Below are 19,666 nucleotides of genomic sequence, written 5' to 3'. Positions count from 1 at the left end.
GAGATGTTTTCCATTTCAAATTTCTGAATTCAATGAGTAATTTAACTTCACCTCATAATAAAATGCAGAAAGTTAGTTTATTTCTGAGCTAATGATCAAAATTCATATTCTGGACACAACTGTCCAATATGGCACTTGTGTTGTGGCATTTACATATGAAATCTGGTTTAAGCAATTGCTCATTTTCTGTAAGGAATCCCAAACATAGCTCGAATAGGGAGAGTGATCCTGTTCCCAAAATTACCATGTCTCCAAACCTATGTCCAGGAAATATTCTTGCTAAATCACATGAAGGGGGATACTGTGACAGAATAAAATGTGTAAATTGAGCGATCTACATGTTTGTAGATGTGATTGACATTCTCTCAGTCTGATTGTACTGGGCAGAAATCTAATCAACAGAGTCCACAAATATAAGAACGATTCAGCTTGCCCATAAATGGACCACGAGAGCTGAACAGGTTCTGATGGATTTCTGACAGAGAATGGACATCTTACTCTTGCACAGGCATGTCTGTCCAAATTTAGATATCTATCTGGAGCACACTCCCAACATAGCAAGAAGTGGGAGATGTCCACTGTAATGGCAGGTGCAGGATGAACTAGTCTACAGTGCCTACATGAGCATTCTTTTCCCAGTAAACTTCCCATTTAGAACTGATTAGAGTAAGACCAGAATAAACTTATAGTAATTGCATGACCTGGGGCATGAATCTCATCTCTGTGAGGTTTATTCCCATTCTAATTGGATTAATTAGTCAGGTGCACAACATCACATTTTCTGATATGACTTGTAACTTCCAGCTTAATGCTTGTCAGAGGTTATTGTGACCTAGCAGTCAGTATGGTAATGGTGAAGAATTTGACAAACCAAACTTTTGATGTGTCCCAAAGTAGTGATTAACTGCTGTTATGTTATAGCTTTGGTAGCTGTTGAGAAAGGATGTACCAGATAGACATACTGGAATTTCTTGGAGATGCATTTGCCAACCCACTGAAATGTATGGGCATGCCTTACCAAAAGAGAAAGCAGCAGATACTGGATGTACTGAAAGGTGATTGCTTTGGTGAGAGACAAACAAAGAAAAACTTCTTCCCAAATTTCTGCTGAAAAAGCCTCTATTCATTCAAGTTTCCAGACTGTATGCCAAATCCTGCTCACTCCAGACAATTTTCCATTAACTTACTTGGGAGGACTCTGAATGGGTACAATGCAGGCGAGTTGATACTTTAGCCTAGATTCAGGTTTTTGTCAATATGTGAGTGTCTCTGTGCTGCCGTTCCATCAATATTTTTTGTTTTGCCAGGAGTAAATAATTATCATTATTATCTTACTAACCTCTTGAATATATTTTAACAAACCTCAGTAAGAGTTCTTTATTTTAGTGATGATGCTATATTTTAGTGATTAAGGAGCAGACCCAAAATGTCGAGGCTAAGGAATAATTGCGTGGCTTTCAGGAAACGACAGGTCTGTGTGGTTCACACACCAGTGACTATGCTGTTTGGCAATGCCAGGGTAATCAAAGATTCTTGTTATTTTATTTTTCAATACTGCTTTGGAGTTTCACCTCAGTCATGACTTTATATTTTCCTTTTATACATGTTTTTCTTATGAAACAGTGGCAGTTGTGGTTTTCCTGAGTATGGGAAAAGAAGCACATGGCAGTCAGAGATGGGGAATGCTTAGAGGCTGCTGAAGACAGGGTTGATACACTGTTGATGAAACTTGTTTAAATGACAGGAGTGCAGGAAAAAGGACTATGCTGAAAAGGCTGGAAGATATCCAGATCTGTGGGAAGTAAAAACTCTGGAACATGCTTTAATTGACCTGGCAGATACAAATTGTGTGTTGTGATAGACAAAAATGGTGTATCTATGCATGGCTATGCAGATAGAATATAATATATGCACTCCAGTAAAAGGGTTCAAGTGAGAATGGACTTGTTTCCTGGTGCAAACAGGGTTCAGGTGTGTATGGGGAAAAGAATGTTCTACCCCCAAAGAATGAGCTAGAAAGCTTTTACATCTGCTCTGTGCTTTCAGAGGTTCACTGTGTTTTGAACATGGGGTTAGGAAAACATACTTGCTTCTCATGCTGCACAGAGTTACAGGAGAAACAGTCTGCTGAGAATGCAGACTTCAAATAAAATGCTCAGATAACGCAGCATTTTTTGGAGGTCAAAGAAATGCAGAGTCCTGATTAAATACCCTGCAATATGTTAATAACATGCCATGTATGTTGGAGTTACACTTGAATGCTGCAGGGGGAAGCCTGTGTCTGCATCCTGTTTTGGATGGAATATTGTTTGTTGCAGCAAAGCAATTGCCCAGCCCCAATTGTTTTAGCGATGAGCTGATCGATACCCCATTACTGGATGTAACAGTTGCTGCAGGAAGTGTACAGAAAATTTTAATGCATGAATTATGCATGCTGTCCTCATTCTTTAGTCTCAGAGCATAGTGACAGAGATTGTAAAGATGACTGGGATAGTTTCTTGCATAAAGTGACTGCAGTGAAATGCTTCATATTTTCATGCACACAAGCAGCATTGAGTGGGACGGCCTATTTAAGAAGATATAAATCCCTGAGCTTACAGCACAGGAAGCTTGATTTTAAAGCATTGCAGCCATGTACAGAGCCAGTTTTCGTGCTGTCTAAACCTGCTCTCTACTGAAGGTTGGCTGAGGGATGCTAATGGCTGTGCTCTCTGAGGTCACAGTTTGAAGTCTTTTTTTTTTTTTTTTTTTTTTTGTAATTTGCTTTCTGCCGCAGGAGAGGATCTGTGAAGTTTATTGGTTTAACTATCCTTGTATTTTTTCAAAGATGTGAACTTGGAATAGTTACTATGAACAAAAGGACAAGAAGGAATTCACCATCTAAGGTAAAAAGGTAAAATTTTTTATTTGTGGTTTTGAGTGCAGCAGAGGCATTATGCTGAGACAGGATTATGATGCAGTGTGGTTACATTGACTCAGATACCTGGGCTGGAATGCAGAGTCAGGATTCTGAGGTGGATATAACTGCAGAGATCCTACTAGTCTGATTATTTAAAAATAGTTGTTTAAATGTTGCTGAGACTAAACACTGTGTTTGGATATTGCAGTTTGTTCAAGAGTGCACATTTCTGATCCATTTTTGTCTGCTATAGGTGACTGCGTTGTGGGGAGGGGCAGGACAGTCACTGAGGTGATCAATATAATAATATGATCTATTTCATTAGAGGTCCTAACTGAATAATGACAATGAAATTTCATTGACTATTTTCTTCTTTCTGTACATTTTCTGTAACATTTGCAAGCTACAGTAAAATGTGTGCCAGGAAAATGCATTCCAGAATCTATTGCTTGTCTGTCCTGTAAATAACAAAGGTGATCATACTGTTATATTTTGGATAAAAATCTAGGCTTTCATTCAGTGAATAGACAAGCCTGTCCTTACTGTCCTTCAGAAAACTATGTACTCCTAGAAATTTTACATACAAGTACAGCTATTCTAGTTATTTCTATTTCTAATTATGGAATTTGCTGGAAATATTTAAAAAAAAATCAAAACATTCTACATTTTTTGTAATTTGACAATTTGGATATATTCAACAAAATTGTCTAACTAATATAGATATACAGTAAAAATACCACCTTTTTAAAGAAGAGAAGTTAAATTACATTTTTAAATTAAATTATTTACCACAGTAAATGCTGAAAAAAATCTGTATCATTAATAGTTTTTGCACTTGTAGATTTTCATATTCTGGAAAAACGAGTAAAAATGCTTTAACTTTTGTGTTTAGTAACTTGAAGACATACCCATACTTTCAAAGAGATATATTGTCAGGGAGTATTGAGAAATAGCTAGTTTAATAAACGTGAAAGCTATTTCCTATGTGATCTCAAAAAGCAAGGTATTGCCAGTAAGCATTAGAGGCATTCACAGCAGGATGGGTAAACGCCTTCTTCTTTTGAGTTTACATTGTAATTTTACATTTGCATTTAATGACGCCTGATGGGCCAGTTTTGGATCCCCGAGTCCTTATTCCACATTTGCACGGAAACACATACGGAACCCTCAGTGAACAGCATGTTTGCGTGTTAATTACAGAATAATCAGCTGGAAGAACGCTGAGATCAGGCATTGTTAGTATTGCCCGAGTGAAACCAAGCCATCGTGGGGCTGCAGCGGCAGTTTTGAACCCGCCGCTGTGTGTGGGAACGCGTTCCTTGTGCGGGAGCCGCACCCCACCTGCTGCTGCTGCTGCTGCCGCCCGGGGTTCGCCCTTTCACCGCCCGCCCTGCGCGCTGGGGAAGCTCCGGGAGTGTGCGGGCAGGGCTCGGCTATGGGGCAGGGCCCGGGTGGCGGCAGGGCCCGGGTGGCGGCAGGGCTCGGCTGGGGCAGGGCTCGGCTGGGGCAGGGCTCGGCTGGGGCAGGGCCCGGCTGGGGCAGGGCCCGGGTGGCGGCAGGGCTCGGCTGGGGCAGGGCTCGGCTGGGGCAGGGCCCGGGTGGCGGCAGGGCTCGGCTGGGGCAGGGCTCGGCTGGGGCAGGGCCCGGGTGGCGGCAGGGCTCGGCTGGGGCAGGGCTCGGCTGGGGCAGGGCCCGGGTGGCGGCAGGGCTCGGCTGGGGCAGGGCTCGGCTATGGGGCAGGGCTCGGCTATGGGGCAGGGCTCGGCTGGGGCAGGGCCCGGGTGGCGGCAGGGCTCGGCTGGGGCAGGGCTCGGCTATGGGGCAGGGCTCGGCTATGGGGCAGGGCTCGGCTGGGGCAGGGCCCGGGTGTTGGCGCGGCCCGGCCGAGCGCGGCCCGAGTGCGGGATGCTGAGTCACAGCGCGGGGCTGGGCGGGGCTCGCCGGCCCTGGAGGGGCCGCGGCGGCGAGATCCAGCCCCAGAGGGAAGGAAAGCGCACCCAGAGGGGGTTAAAAGCCCTGCCTGGCAAAGCCTGGCTCTCGCGTGGGCTGAAGGCAAACACACTGCTGGGCGTGCGAGCTCTGGGCCGGAACGCGGCGGGGATAGCTCGCGTGGTACTAACGGGGGAGATGCGTGAGATAGCTGGCTGCTCGCAAAGATGCTAGTCACTCTTCATTTGCAATGGAGGATTTGCTCTATTTTCTGTGCTGCCACGAACTATTACCTGAAATGCATAATTTGCAGATTAGGCAGGCTTTCGACTGTGAAAACAGATGTAAAAATGAGAATAACTAACAGCAGAAAAAAAAACCTCGTAAATTCCATTCATTCAAGTTAATTAGGGAATACCTAACTTCAGTTTTCATGGAAACTAAGTGAATTAATAGAAATGTATTTCTGTGAGAGGGAATTTCGCATATGTGTATTTAAGGGTTGCACATTCAAATAGTGAATTTGGAATATATGTGATTTACTGAAGTATGGTTCAGCTGTTGCAGTGCTTTGTTACTATATCCAGATGTATCCGTGAGTGAACATTGCTTGCATTCTTTGTTGTAAATAAAAAGCATCACAGCCATAATCACAGGACATGGATGTTATAACAACATTCTCGGTTTTTTTCACATTGAAGGTGAGGTACTTAAACTACCTGTTTAATGAGGAAACAGATATATTAATTAAAGGTAAGGAACTGGAATACGAATAGTGTCTAAAAAATAATGGTTGGGTTTCCAGTGCATTTCAGAGAGGTATCCAGGGCCCATTGAAATTGCCTAGGGACCATGGTTGTTAGTCGCTGAGATTTTCAGAGGAGCATACATAAATATTTTAGTCACTGCAGAGCAAACAGCCTGAATAAAAAGAGGAAAGCAAAGGCAGCCCAGCAACTATTTGCTGTTAATACAGGTAATTTGAGGAAGAACAGATTTTAGTCGTTGATGGTGGTGGTGTTGTTCCGATGCACAATCTCCTCAGATAATTGGGTAATTATATAATTTAAAATACCAATAAGTAAGCCATGGTGCTATACAGAGAAAAGGGTCAAAAAGGAACAATCTTGCAAGCATCTTATTAGTAAGGGATATTGTTAAGAAAAAAAAAAAGCAGCTTAATACGGATGGAAGTGTCCATCAATTACGTGTTGGAATATTGTCTTTCTTGTTCTCATTATAAAGCCAAAGATTCAATTACAGCATTCAGTTTTCTCAATTTGCAACTTTGCAAATTTTAACCAACTTGGACTTAATTCTGGAAAATTGTCTTTTGATAAATATATTTGCAGTCAGAGAATTGATGCATGCTACCAAATCTTATTGATTTTGTTCTTGCTCTGGGCTGTAGAGCAGATCCATTCTGTTCAATTAGTAACTGAATGGGTGACTAGTAGTAAAATCAGGAGCTTTAGGAGCTGATGCTTAGGCATCCTGTGAACTCAAATGAACACAGATCACCTCTCACTCCCCGTTGCAGTAAAGTAGCATTGTCATACTTCTGAGTTATGGCCTTGTGATAAGTAAAAGGAAAATTTTCTTCTGCTCAATATTGGTTTGCATTTGTTCCTATAAAGAGAAAGCATAATTAATGCATATTAGTAAGAAGAATTAATAACAAGAATTAATGTATATTAAATTATCATGCAGTTGGTATTGTTCCAAAGGTGACAAAATACTAGATTAGCTGTAAGGTAGTATTTCAGCATGTATTTTTGCAAGCAGAAGCGTGCTTCTAAATTATTCATAACACATTAAAAATTATTTTTTCCTGTAATTCACTGTATTATACACTGATTCTAGTAATTTATTTATTTTTACATTTTATCCCATAGTTGAGAAGTAATTACTGAGAATAATGAGATTGCTTTTGAATGGTTAAATAGGTCTTAAGATACTTAACAATTAGCAATTGCACAAAATAATTTAAAGCACATAACATACAGATACATTACCAGTGCTCATTAACAAAAAATATATCTGTATGTAACACCTGCTTGCTCAACAAGTCTGTTCCCTAAGTACTAATTTTGTAGCAGTAACTGAGAATAGACACGTTTTCCTGCTTTTAGCATTTTCGTATGGATAGAATTAAAGGGATTACAGAGCTCAGTTAACTTCACTCATGGATAGCACCAAAAACTCACTTGACTGAGCTGAGCAAAAAGAGAACTGAAACTTCTCTATCATTTGCTAAAAACATTGTTCACAGTACAGTAATATCGAAATATATTGGAAATGAGGTCTTGAGTCTCTTAGGAGAAACTGGTAAGAGAAGACTGTGTCATAGGATTTATACTGGTAGCATTTTTACTAAAAAAAAAAGAAAAAAAAAAAAAACCTGGCACACTGAAGATTATTTTTTAAAAATAATTACTCACCTGCCTGTTGGGCTGGAGGCTGCAAATGCATTGATTAATGTAGGTCGGTGAAATTACTTAGAATTTTTCAGCTGAGATTCTTGAGCTACATTGCATTCTTTATTTTAAAAATTAGTTTAGTATCTGAAAACTTGGTCTGCTATGGGTACAGTAAAGCATAAAGGACTGGAGGAATAGTATAGCAGAAAATAAAATGGTCGTAAACAGCAAAATCTGTTCCTCAAGGTTTGATGTTGGAAGCAGGTGTACTGCATAACAGAATGGCACCAAAATTTGCATCAGGAGTTCAAACACAGGCCATTCTTCTGGGTGCTGGAATCTGACTTAACCACAATGTTTGTTCCTGTTCAGTCCAGCAGCCAACCTCCCATCCTGAGTCCTTCTTCAAAGGCATGGGAGCAATGATCTTATATGTTAGATACAAGGCTGTTCCCACTGCACCCTTTACAGGATGAAATAGATTACCCTTGGGCTGCTTGTTTGCTTCTGTGTGGAGAAACCCAACAGACTGTGAAAGTGTTATTGCTGCTCTTGACATCAGATGAATGCCACCAGTTTGACATTTTTGTGTCACAAGACTTCATACTTGTTACTGACCAGAAAGTAATGTTAGAAACTAAATACAACATTTCATTAATTTATCTGATGAAAATGAAAAACTGTGTTATTAATCGTGCATATCTAGTTCTGGTAATGATGTTCACTTTTATATCCCAGCAGACACTTGGGGAAAGTTTAGGCCATATTTCCTCATAGGAAAACACTGACATCTGAAAAAAATTTAGTCTTTTAATTCATTAGACAGGCAAAATAATGAGCTTATATGTTAAGCTACTTTTCATCAGACAGTGCTTAGAAGTTTCAGGACCTTGTATCCAGCCTGTGACAGATTCTAGTTTATGATGTGCAGGGAAGGTTGAACTGATCTTTTGGACCAAAATATATAGCCTTTCTTGGTAGGGCTGGAACCAGACTCTTCCTAAATTTGCTCTTGATTTAAATTTCCAGGTCTGGAAGACTGAGCCCCTTTGAAAATGCTCTTAGTGGGGATGAGTGGGATTTCATAGCTGCGGGGAATGACTGCAGAGTGGTCACAAATTTGGCTTGTCTTTGTCTTCCTCCTGGGGCAGAGCATGCTGTTCCCTTGTGCTCTTTGATGAGAATGTTTCAGGGACAGCCTTAGGGAGAAGTCTCAGCCGGGAAACAGCCAAGGGCTGTGAGCTGGAAACTGACAGACGGCTTCTCTTGCCAAATAGGACAGAAGTATCAGAAGGATTTCTGCTTTACTTTTTTTCACTTCTTTTAGAAAACCTGTTTCTTAGAGTAACATAAATTGAGTCCTTTCTGCTATATTCATGTGTAGTTTAATGGGAATGAAACCAGTAGAAGGTTCCATCCATTGCTGCTGCTTCTGCTGTCTTTCAGAAGGAGGAGGTTTTAGAATGGAAAAAAGGAGGCCATGCAAGGAAAAGCAAGACCTCCAGATTCCCTCAGATCTTATCAGAGTGGTCTGCTTGGAGTGACTGGAAGATTTAGGTTGAGGTAGGGTTTGAAGGTCTCATAAGGAGCAGTTTTGTTATGTGAATACAGTGACATCTGTTTAGTCACAGCTTTCCCAACTTCTCACAATATTTTAGGATAGGGTGTTCTCCAACTTAAGTGATTCTGTGAATCTAATATCACAAATGAGGAGTACATGAATTACTGATAGCATTGATAGGTATTGTTCAGGTATTTTGTAACATAGAATTACATTTGTACAAATTTTGATTTGTCCAGGCAACGCAATCATCTCTTCTATGGTTGTTATATTCTTGCATGAATCAGACACTTCAAACAAAGTTCAATATTAATAGAAATAATAGCATAGAAATGTTATCCCCTCTGCTTCTCTGCACTGGGATTCATGGGGCTCAACATCACCTGACAGTGGCAGCCTCAACCCAGCACGGTGCTGGTTTCCTGCCACAGCTAAGGTTTCAGACAACCACATTGTCCATGGAGGCTGTAAGCCAAGCCTAGGGGCTGTACCTGAACTGGTTATAGTTCTGTAGCTTATAGTTAACTGTAAGTATAGTTAACTGTATCTCAGGATCTTCACATTGGCTGCTACTGCCAACACTGATCTTCTGATCAGTAGTTTCTGATCTCTTGCCTGTAGCAACATCATACTTTGGGAGTTTTGCAGGTTTTTTTCATGGAAAGGAAGAAAATTTGGGATGTTAACCCACATAAATAAATGCTTTTTTAGGTTAAGACAGAAGGAAATCAGAAATTGGCTTTTTAGGGCATTACTACATTTGTGATGGTAATGTAGCATTGTATTGATCATGGCTGCTATTCCAGAAAAAAATAATAGTTTTTCTATTTACTTGGTTCTAATGCTTTGTCTTTACCAGAACTAAACATTGCAGTGCAAATAGGAATGTTCTGCCATTTATCTTTTAGAGCTCCTGACCTGATTTTCCCTTTTTTTCCCCTGATTTGAAGCATCCATTTGAAAAGTACCTGGGGATGGAAAAGGGGGCATTTGTTCTGCTAGAGCTATAGAGAAATAGTTGTTAGCTACTAGTCTCCTTAGAGGTTAAAGAATAAGGTGCTATACAAGCCAGAGGTGTCTGAGTTCCAGTGGGGTTTTTTCCCCTGTTACACCACCCTAACTAGGGGAGCACTTGATGCTTCCCAGCACGCTGTGTCTGCATGGAGTCAATTTAATCTGCTGGGACAGCCTGCTGTTGGCACTGGAACATGCTCAGCAGAGCCAATGTACCAGGAGAAAAACCAGTACCTCAGTTCCTGCTGAGTTTCTCTCCTTCTTCCTTCCTCCTCTCAACTGCTCATCTTAGAGCTAGCCTCTCTGCTCTGCCTCTTCTGCTTTCCTGTTCCAGAGCTCATGTAGTGAGAGCCCCTCAGACCCCAAAGCACCCCGAGCATCTGTGCTGGGGCCAGGGCTCATCATCCTCCCTTTTGACCTTTGAGCATAAGCTCTTCATCCTCTTACTAGGCAGCTTCAATGCTCAGGGAAAGCGTGTTGCCCCCTCCTCTCTTCCTGCCCTCCTAGCCTTCATACCTGCTTTGAAATCTGCAGGCAGCTTTCCCATCAGAGAAGTTAGACTTTTCTAATTAATAATTTGACACCAATGATGTATGATACTCTCCTGTGTATTTTCTCTTCATGGTTTTAGTAGTAAGAAGCATAGAAAAATCCAGAAAGAGAGATTTATCATTCAGTCTATTTTTAGCATCCCAAGGGTTTTACATGTACTCTATGAAATTGTAGTTTATTGATTAATTTACTAAATAGGCAAGAAGAGTTCTCATCTTGATGGCAGTGCACAAGCAGCTGCAACCCACAACAGAGCTTCAGAATTGAGAAAAGTTAATTTATAAGGAAAACCATATAAATAAAGTTTTTCTAAGGAGGCCTTATGTCATCTCATGGTCCTTGTAAAGCAAGAAAATGCAACAATCTTCTGCACTTGGAATACTCCATTGCTGGGCATTTCTGCCTACCAAGAGAAGGGTACTTTGCCTTTCATGCTCAGGATTTGCCCTAGTTCTGTGAGCAAGGCTGTAGTCATACCTGCAGTGATGGGAGCAGGATCTACCTCAAAAATAGCGGCTTACTGCTGAATGCCTTTTCCAGCTGTATTTCAGTTAAGTCCTCCAGATTTACTTGTTTCCTGAACTGGGGCTAACACTGATAGCAACAGAGGACACGCGTATTTTACAAAAAGTTTCTGACTCTTACACACTGAAGCACTAAACTCCTGAATTATACCCATATAGAGCAAATAATTCTCATATTGGTATTAGATATTTTAGTGTCCTTCAGTTTATGTACAGGAAGCACCTGACAGAAGTGCTTGATTCATCAGATATAATTTACTATATTCCAGTTGTTCATATCTAGTCTGATTAGTTCTCTGGTATTGCTGAGAGGAGGAAGCCTGATGCAGCATTGCAAGAAATATAAAACTGAAAGAATTTTGTTGTGAAGTGCAATAACCTGACTCTTGAAAACAAATTAAGTAGCATGGATGTAAAGTATGTGTCTTTAGCCTTGGAAGCAGATGGGTGAGGGGAGCATGCAGAGTGTGCAGAAGGGAGTGACTGTCACTGGTTCTTGTAATTATTTCATTCAAATCTTGCTCTGTCGTGAGAAAAGCTTCAGAATAAGTGAAAGAAAGTATTTTTAATTTAAGGAACACTTAAACTGTTTGTGTTATTGCTACAGGGTGTATAGGTGCAAAACGTTCTTACACAGGCTGAGAAAGTGATGAGACAAATTTGCAGAGGAGCAATCCATTAAAGACTGTTAGGCAGAAAGGCGTTAAGTCTGATGCAGAAAGTTCCAAAATCCCCAAGTTCTGTAAGGACAGGGTGTTCTGGGGAAGTGTGGGGCAGCATCCTGGTCAGATTCTCTGGGCCCTGTTGTGGGCAGGATTGGCAGATTAGATACACCCTGGTGTTGCCCTGCATGTTGTTCTCAGGTGTTACGGTGCAGGGTCTGCCAGCGGTGTGGCTGGCAGCCAAACAAGCTGCAATGTGTGGTACTGTGGAAGTTCTGGGCAGTAGAGCTGTCCATATGCAGGTGATCACAGGCACTGGGATGCAGCCAAAGTCCTCAGCACCTTCTGGGTTATGCCACAAGCCAAAACTACAGGCCAAAGTCAGGAGGTTACTGTTCCTGGTATTGGTGATAGTTTCTTCAGAGGATGCGTACCTTCTGTCACTTACTAGTATTTTACAAAGCAGGATCATCTTTATGATTTTGAGGCTGGCATTTTGGATATTTGTTTGTTTTTAATGCTTTGTTTGCTATAATCTTATAGAGCAAGTAATGAGAAATCCTTCTAGACATTGCATGTTCTATAAAATAAAGGCATGTTCACACATGAGTCAGATAAAGTAAACCAGTCCAAATCTAAATAGACACAGACACACTTGGGTGTGAAAGTACTGCTTACATATACTGCAGGAGCTATAGTCAAGCTATATCTAGGATCACATACTAAGGTGACAGACTCTCTCCTCCTCTTCCCCCCCAATATCTTCTCCTTTGAATCTCTATTTGGGATACATTTAAAAATAAAAATACTGCCTTAACTTTCACGTGGAATCTGGAATTATTTTCCAGAATCTGGTAAAGAACCTTTGCCAAGGACTTCATGCAAGTAAGCATTTAGTAGTATTCAGAAAACTGGTAGTGTTGGCTCTTTTTCTGCCATCATTCCTGCAGATCATCTATACCTATCAGAGACACACAGGACTAGTGTATCCCACAAGATATTTTGGGTGAAATTGGATACAGTTCAGGTTTTTTGGGAGCAATGCAAGGCCATGAGGAGGACTGTACTGGACCAGACCTAGTCCGGCATCCTAGCTTGAACAGTCACTAGCAACAAATACTTCCCCTGCTTTACCTTCCAGCCTTCAGCTACTCAGAGAATCCCTGATCCAGAGCCAGCTGGTGAGTGTTCAGTAGTCTGTGATTAACCCGTCCACCAGGAATTTGTTTAATCTCTTTTTGAACTGGTTTTTCTCTTCAAATGCTTGGAAAAGCAATCTCATGACACTTTTCTCTGCACTTGTAATATGTTCTTGTTTTCAATCCAGTGGGAGTTTAGAAAATTCTGTCAAAACTACCTCAAACAGGGAAAGTATGAAGATAAAAGATTTTAAAACCAGAAATATGTGCTTTCTCAGAGAAACTCCATTCTCTTAACTACCACGGTGTCTTGGATGCTATAATGTGCTTCCTCTTTGTTTCCCACAGTGAAGATAAGTGCTGTGCCTTAGTGCTTTCCAAGGTGACTTTTTAGGAGTTTTTCTCTTTTACTGTATCTCTGCTGTGCCTGCAGACACTTCACAGGTGACTTTGTTTCCCTGGTTCTGGCATGCATCTTACCATGAATTATAGAACGCCTTATACTGTCAACTATTTTTAATGGAGACTGGAGGAAAAGAAGAGAAGCATATGTGTGCTGCTCATTTCTACACTTCCCATGTTTGTTTTCTCTCTTAGCCTGAAAGAAGTATGGACAACTGAGCCCTATATAAATGTTAATATTTTGCACTAATAATTTTTAATTAAATTCTGTTAAAAAGTGAAAGTTATGATGAGAATTAGAAAAAAAAACAACTCCAGACATCTTTTTTCAGGAGTAAAAGGATACATTTAATGCTGTAGTTTCCATTTGTAGTGACATTCTATGCTTAGTCTGATTTTTGTGCACATCCAGAAACTTTCAATTACATTAAATGAAGTTTCATCCATAACTTCTGATGAAAGAGGCACTTCAAGTGGTTGACAGCAGTGGTTCTCAGACCAAATGAACAAATGGCAAAATGAGACTGGTCACTAGAGGTTGCCTGTTGTGAAACAAGACCTGTTGCCTGCCCAGTAGCCTGATCCTGTGAATTGAGTCATTAGATGTAGGTGCCATGTACTTGTGCAGGGTAATCCTTCTTCCTTCCTGAGTGAGGATTTGTCATGGGGAATAAATACAAGGACTGGGCTCTGCTCTTGGTTGCAATGAAGGACAAAAATGCTAAGCTCTTATTTTACTCAAGCTCATCAGATTTAATGTGAGCATAGCAATGCTTCATTCTTTCCATGTTTATTAAACTTTATTTGGAATAAAATGCTTGGGAAACTCTATTATAGTTTTTCTTGCATGCAGAACAGCAGCTTTTGGAGCCTTCATTAGGAATCTTATGACTTTACTGTAGCATAAATGATAGCTGTGTCTTTGATTTTAATGACTTTCTCCAGCACTAAAAATGTCAGAAATCTCTGTGAATATTCTATGCATCTTTGTCAGTATTTCTTTCTGTGTGGAGCCCAGCTGGCAGTGGTTACATATAACCCACTTACTGTACTTAATTATTCAGAGACATTTCAGCAGTACTGTCTGTGCTGGAACATACCAGATATATACACCAGTGGCTTAGGTGTGTATGTTCATAGAAGCCAAAATAATAATAAATAAAAAAATAAATAAATAAAATTTTCATTTATTCATAATAATGTACAAATAATAACTAAGTAAAATATAAGGGGAAGAAGTGATGTCTTTGGGGCAGCAGACTGAGATGAGGGATTTCTGAGATGAGTTGCACGTTTGAAAATGATGGTTAAATTTCAGGGTGTGGTCATTTCACTGATTTGATCCAATTCCTCTTATTAATGAATATTGAGTAGTTGGATTTTAAAAAACTTGTGCTTGGTCACCTAATTTTTTTTCAGCCACAGGAAAAATACCCAGATTTGCAGGTTTCAAATTCAGTTAGATGGGCTGTGGAGCCACATCTGTCAGGCAGCTGTGGCCTGTGGTGTGCTTTGTCACTGGAGTAAAAGACTCTGGGAATGCCACCAGGGTCTGGAATAGGCAGAGAACCTGAAAGATGGTTAGGTCAGTGCTCTCTTCATTATCAAACCATATGACATGCTTGTGTATGACTTTGAGTGAATAAAACTAAAATTCATCTTCAAGCTGTGTTTGTTTGATCTAACATCAAAAATGTAACTAGAAATTCTCAGTAGCTGAGGTTGTGAGTGGTGTTGTGTAGAGTCACAGCCATTTTTTGAAATCAATATCTTAAAAGCAAACTGTAAGCAAGTGTGAAGCAAATTGATTCATCTAAATCCTTCCCCTGTATACCAGTAAGATTCTCCTATTGGCTCCAACATATTATAAAAGGTAAAAACAATCTAAAAATAGAAGTGGATGAATGTTTTTTCTTTGACAGTTCAGAAACAGCTCAAATTAGATAACAGCTGGTTAATTTAAAAATTATTCATATTTTGGTAGCTTGGGATAAATTAAAACTTTAAGAGTAGCTTTAAGGTTTTTCCTGCTAATTTTTGTAGATAATATTTTTAATATATACAGCATTCAAGCAATATAGATCAGTCTACTTAAAATGCACTCAGTTGATTTTTATAAGTTATTTATGATGAGGCTGAGAACTAAATGCTGAGCATATTTAAGGCTTTATACCATGAGAATCACAATTTTTGCTCTTTTAATTTCTTTTGAGATATAGAGTTAATAGAGCTTGGGCTGTTTTCAAATTCAGCAAGCAATACTCTTCTTTCTCTCCCCAGAAAGAGTGCAAATTGTGATTTATGCACTATGCTTAGACATTATCATCTCCAGCACTTCATTTTAAAGAGATGTTTAGATTGTAAATTATTTGGATATAATTTTTAAAAAAGTTAAGATGTTGAAATGAAAATTAAGTATTTTGTCTAAGGGGTCCAACTGAAAAACTTCTTCTGTTGTCTTGTCCAAGAAATGGTTAATTGCAAATATTGTTATTTTTTTTAGCCCAAAATTTGCTACTAATAGAAGAAGAATAGCTGTAAATCCCTTATCCCTCAAGTTAACAATCCCTTCTCATAAGCCATCACTTAACTACTTTTTAGTGGCCTATTATGTCTTCTAGATAAATTGTCTAATGTTATTTTAGGTTGCCCTGCATGCTGCCATAATTAAGATAAATTACTTCCTTAGAAGATGTTCCACCAGAGTGACTGTGTCCATACACTTACATTGCACAACTATATTGACAAAGCAACCCAAAATATTCAGCTGAAAGTAAAGATGCTTATACCACTCTATTATTTAAAATCAATAGTTAATATTGATTATTCAGAATTCTGAGATAGTGCTTCTGTCTGCCTGTCCCTTATTAACCTGTGCCAGAAGTGTGTCCTGTGGCTGCCTGTGGGCTGTGCAGTCAGGATGGAGAAGCAAGAAAAAAGACTTAAAGCATAAGTCTGTGTCAATCCATAGCTCTGAAATGTAGGAGAACATTTCTGTACTCATTTGGTTGCTTCCTGGACTGATCCCCCCACACCACAGTTCTCTACAAAAGGATCCAGAAGTGAAGCTTGCATGTTTGCCTGAGTCCTCTTGTGCCCCATCTGCCAGTTTTACTGCAGGAAGGTTCAAGGGTCTCGTGGTTAATCTTTCATTATGATTATTTGAAGAATGGTGGCATTACTTTTCACTATGACATGAATAATTTCCTTAGGCCTCTCAAACCTTGGATGCATGGGAAGCTGATCATAAAGTGAAGCTGAACACCTCCACATACTCACTCGAATAGGAGGTGAGGATGGCGCTTGACAAAAGTGATCTGGAAAACTGCTGGTGCCTAAGTAAGAGCTTATGGTAATCAAAATCCAGAAACATAAAATGCTGCTGTATTCAGATTGTTCCTTCTTTACTTCTGAATTAATTTTTTCAATCTAGTGTTCTCTAGTGCTTTATTAATAATAATTTTATTTTAAAATATAGGATTGTAGAATAAGGAAAGCGTTCTGTTGTATAACTTCTTTCAAAAATATCTCAGTTTTTAAGAGTGGTTATGGGCTCCTTCTTTGGAAGGTTGTTCCAGAATACCCCTCCTTTGGTGGGTATAGATTTCATTCTATTAAAAGCCAATTTATTTTTCTAAAACTGATCCTGGAATTAAATACTTCTCTGAAGAGTTATCTGTGAAGTCTGGTTTCTGGATGCCATCCCTGTTCTAATGCGTTTGTGCACATTAAGTTACCTTGTATCATATGCCCAGGAGTGGAAAGTCTCCTGCTTCTCTCTGCTTCTTTTTTACCACGGCTATACATTAGATCAGAGACATGTAAAGAAAGCGTGCCTAGGCACCAAACCAAGTCTTTCCTTCTGCCTCATTTCTCACATATAGTATCACTGCCCTCCAGCTTTGCTGTTCTGAGATGAAGTATCCACACAATTTGAATGTGCTCTTACACATGGTTTTAGTGCAGCATGGCAAGTTTTGTGACTAAGACTTTTTTTTTTTTTTTTAAAGTTCTTTTGTTGTCCTCAGTTCCAGCTAGTCTGTAGGTGCAGGGGAACCTACAACAGAATTTATTAGGGACAGCATATCTTCAAAGATTTCACTTAAGAGAAGTTGTAAGGAATCTTTCAGTCCCACTTTTATTTGTCCTGACCAGAAGTAACTCTGAAGTCCTTAACATTATATCATTATGAAACTAGCATCTCTTCTTGCCCTTGCATTTCATTCTTACAGCACTCAGGCCTTGTGAAGTCATTCATTCTAAATGACAAGCAGGGACAAGTCTGGGTTTTGCTTCTTGCTCTCTTAGTACAAGGTTGATGGGAAAGCATCTAGTGCATTATCCATGATAATCAGATCAATGAAATGTCTTCAAGACAGTAGGAGGTAGATTGTCCAGGTTTTTCTGTCCAGGTTCACTGGTGACATCAAGCATGTACCTATGACGAGACACGTGTGAGCCTACCTGATGTTACCAAGGCTCTGAAGTTCATCAAGCACATTTAGTGATGAGCAGACCAAAATTCCCTCTGGTGGAACTTGCTCTGTGGTATTTCACTTGTCACAGATCTGGAGTCCAGAGCAGATGGCACCAAAAAGTGCCCTCTGTCCTCTGACCCAGAGGAGAATTAAAACTCTGTGGGCTAAAAATTCCTCTGGAGGCTGAACTCTTAAGTCTTAAAGCTCCTGTCTCATTCATTCAGAACTGAGCAAGTTAGGCCATCTTGTTTGTGCTGGTGCTTTGCTTTTTTTTTAGGGTTTTTTTGTTTTTGTTTTTTTGTTTGGTTTTTTTTTTTTTTACCCTATTTCAATTTGCAGGACCTTTTTCAAACTTTTGAAGGTTTCTGTCCAACATGAATACAATGGTGTTCTTTCCTGGTGTCTAGCTTATTCAAACACTGCTGTAGTTCAGTCATTAAACTCAGGAAGGTCATCCTTTGATTGGACTGGTTGTTCAGTGAGGCTAACCAGTTTCTTACAAAAATCTATATTTTGCTTCTCAGATTTTTCAGTATATAAAGCAGTTCCAGGTTTATATAGGGTTGAATCAGGTGTTGGAGAGGCATCAAATGAGAGTGGGGCAGGAAACCAAACAGCAGGAAACCTCTTGACTGTTTTTCTGTCAAGTTTCTCAATCTGCTCTTCATCAGAATCCCTTGGCAGTGAGATAAGCCATCAAGATTTCTCAGGCTATCAGGACTGCTGCTGTAGCCAATCACAGCAGTAATGCACTGTGCTGTGGCTGCAGTGGTGAACAGAGCATTTGGTACAAGCAGATGAAGCCTGTAGAAGGCTAATAAAAAACAAACTTAATTCCTTTTTGTCTCTGAGCTACTTGTTATTAATGTTTACTTAGAATAAAAAGAATATGAGGAGAAGGTGGTCCAAATTGATTTTTTGAATCAGAGAAAAAAAATAGCTGAACTAGAGGGGCTTGAAGGAATTGTAATGGACATCAGGAAGTCATAATATACAGATGAATCTTAGTCTAGATTTCAGTTTAAAATAATACCTCAGGAAAAAAAAAAGAAAATTAATTTCTGTACTTCAGTGGCATGCAATTCTCTTTAAATAATTTCATTTTGATATTAATTCTAGCAACCGTAAATTGCAGTGGTCAGAAGGGCTTTTTCATGGTAACTTTTATGCCTTATTAAGCATTAATAGAAATATTCATTTATGACATTGAATCAAACTAAGATACTTATCAGATTTAAATAATAAATGGGTGATGAATCAGATCAGAATAGGCAAGTCAGTCTTTTTTATTTTAACAATCTAGATCTGTTATATTTCAGTGTGTGTATATACACAAGTTCTCACATATATGTGTAACACATGCTTGAGTCATTTAAAGACTTTGCCTTCATTTTCTGTCTTTTAAATGAAATGTTTTCTGATTTTAATGGAATGTGCTCAGATTGATTAGACTTTTTTAAGACCTACACAATTCTCTGAGATGAAGGAACACAATTATTAGGGGTTGAATTATTTTGTTACACAAACCAGAGCAGTTTGCAGAAGTGTTTTTAACTTCATTGGCTAAATTCAGAGGTCACATTTAAAGAAAATCCTCTTTATTTTATTTTAAACCATGGTTAAATTTTTTAAAGACCTCTAAGAGGATTTCTGTAGTAAACCATAGTGTAGAACAAGGTAACAGATTAATCTAGCATTGAAAGTGCTGCTTAAAAAAGTCTCCCAGGACCTACAGGTAAATATTATAATAAGCCAAGCCAGGTTGCCCTGCTCAAGCAGATTCATAATTAAAACAGACCCATATGCATTGATGGTCACAAGCAGAGTATGAAAAAAGAAATGGGTAGGACAGGAGCAGAGAGAAGCTTGATTCAAAACAAATGAAAACATTAGAGTACAGCTGCCAGATACTCCATACAGGAGCAGGACGAGGACAAATAAGAGCATTTGGAAACTCCTCCAACCCATCTGTTTTCTGTGAATATTAGTTAGTGCTCAGACATGAAGTATTTAGGCCATTCCTACACCACACATCACAAGCGGGCACAGCAGTTATACCACAGGAAGCTGGCAGTGCAGTGATGCC

The 19,666-nt window shown here is 39.5% G+C and overlaps 1 protein-coding gene across 2 annotated transcripts in view; it reads left to right on the top strand.

The window, feature by feature from the left end:
- The window catches only part of CNTN1 (contactin 1), a 201,165-nt gene that overhangs the window by 79,334 nt on the left and 102,165 nt on the right, over nt 1-19,666 (top strand). Inside the window, exon 1 of one of the 2 annotated variants that reach the window (XM_056481791.1) lies at nt 2,757-2,885. The exons of the other annotated variant lie outside the window; for it this stretch is intronic. The gene's annotated coding sequence lies outside the window, so the exon portion shown is untranslated. Of the gene's footprint in view, nt 1-2,756; nt 2,886-19,666 lie in introns of those variants that run through there. 2 annotated transcript variants of the gene reach the window in all.

The sequence above is a fragment of the Oenanthe melanoleuca genome, chromosome 1A (genome assembly GCF_029582105.1).
Source record: "Oenanthe melanoleuca isolate GR-GAL-2019-014 chromosome 1A, OMel1.0, whole genome shotgun sequence".
Taxonomy (NCBI): domain Eukaryota; kingdom Metazoa; phylum Chordata; class Aves; order Passeriformes; family Muscicapidae; genus Oenanthe; species Oenanthe melanoleuca.
The sequence above is the reverse complement of the archived record's forward strand: the minus strand, read 5'-3'. Positions and strand labels throughout refer to the sequence as shown.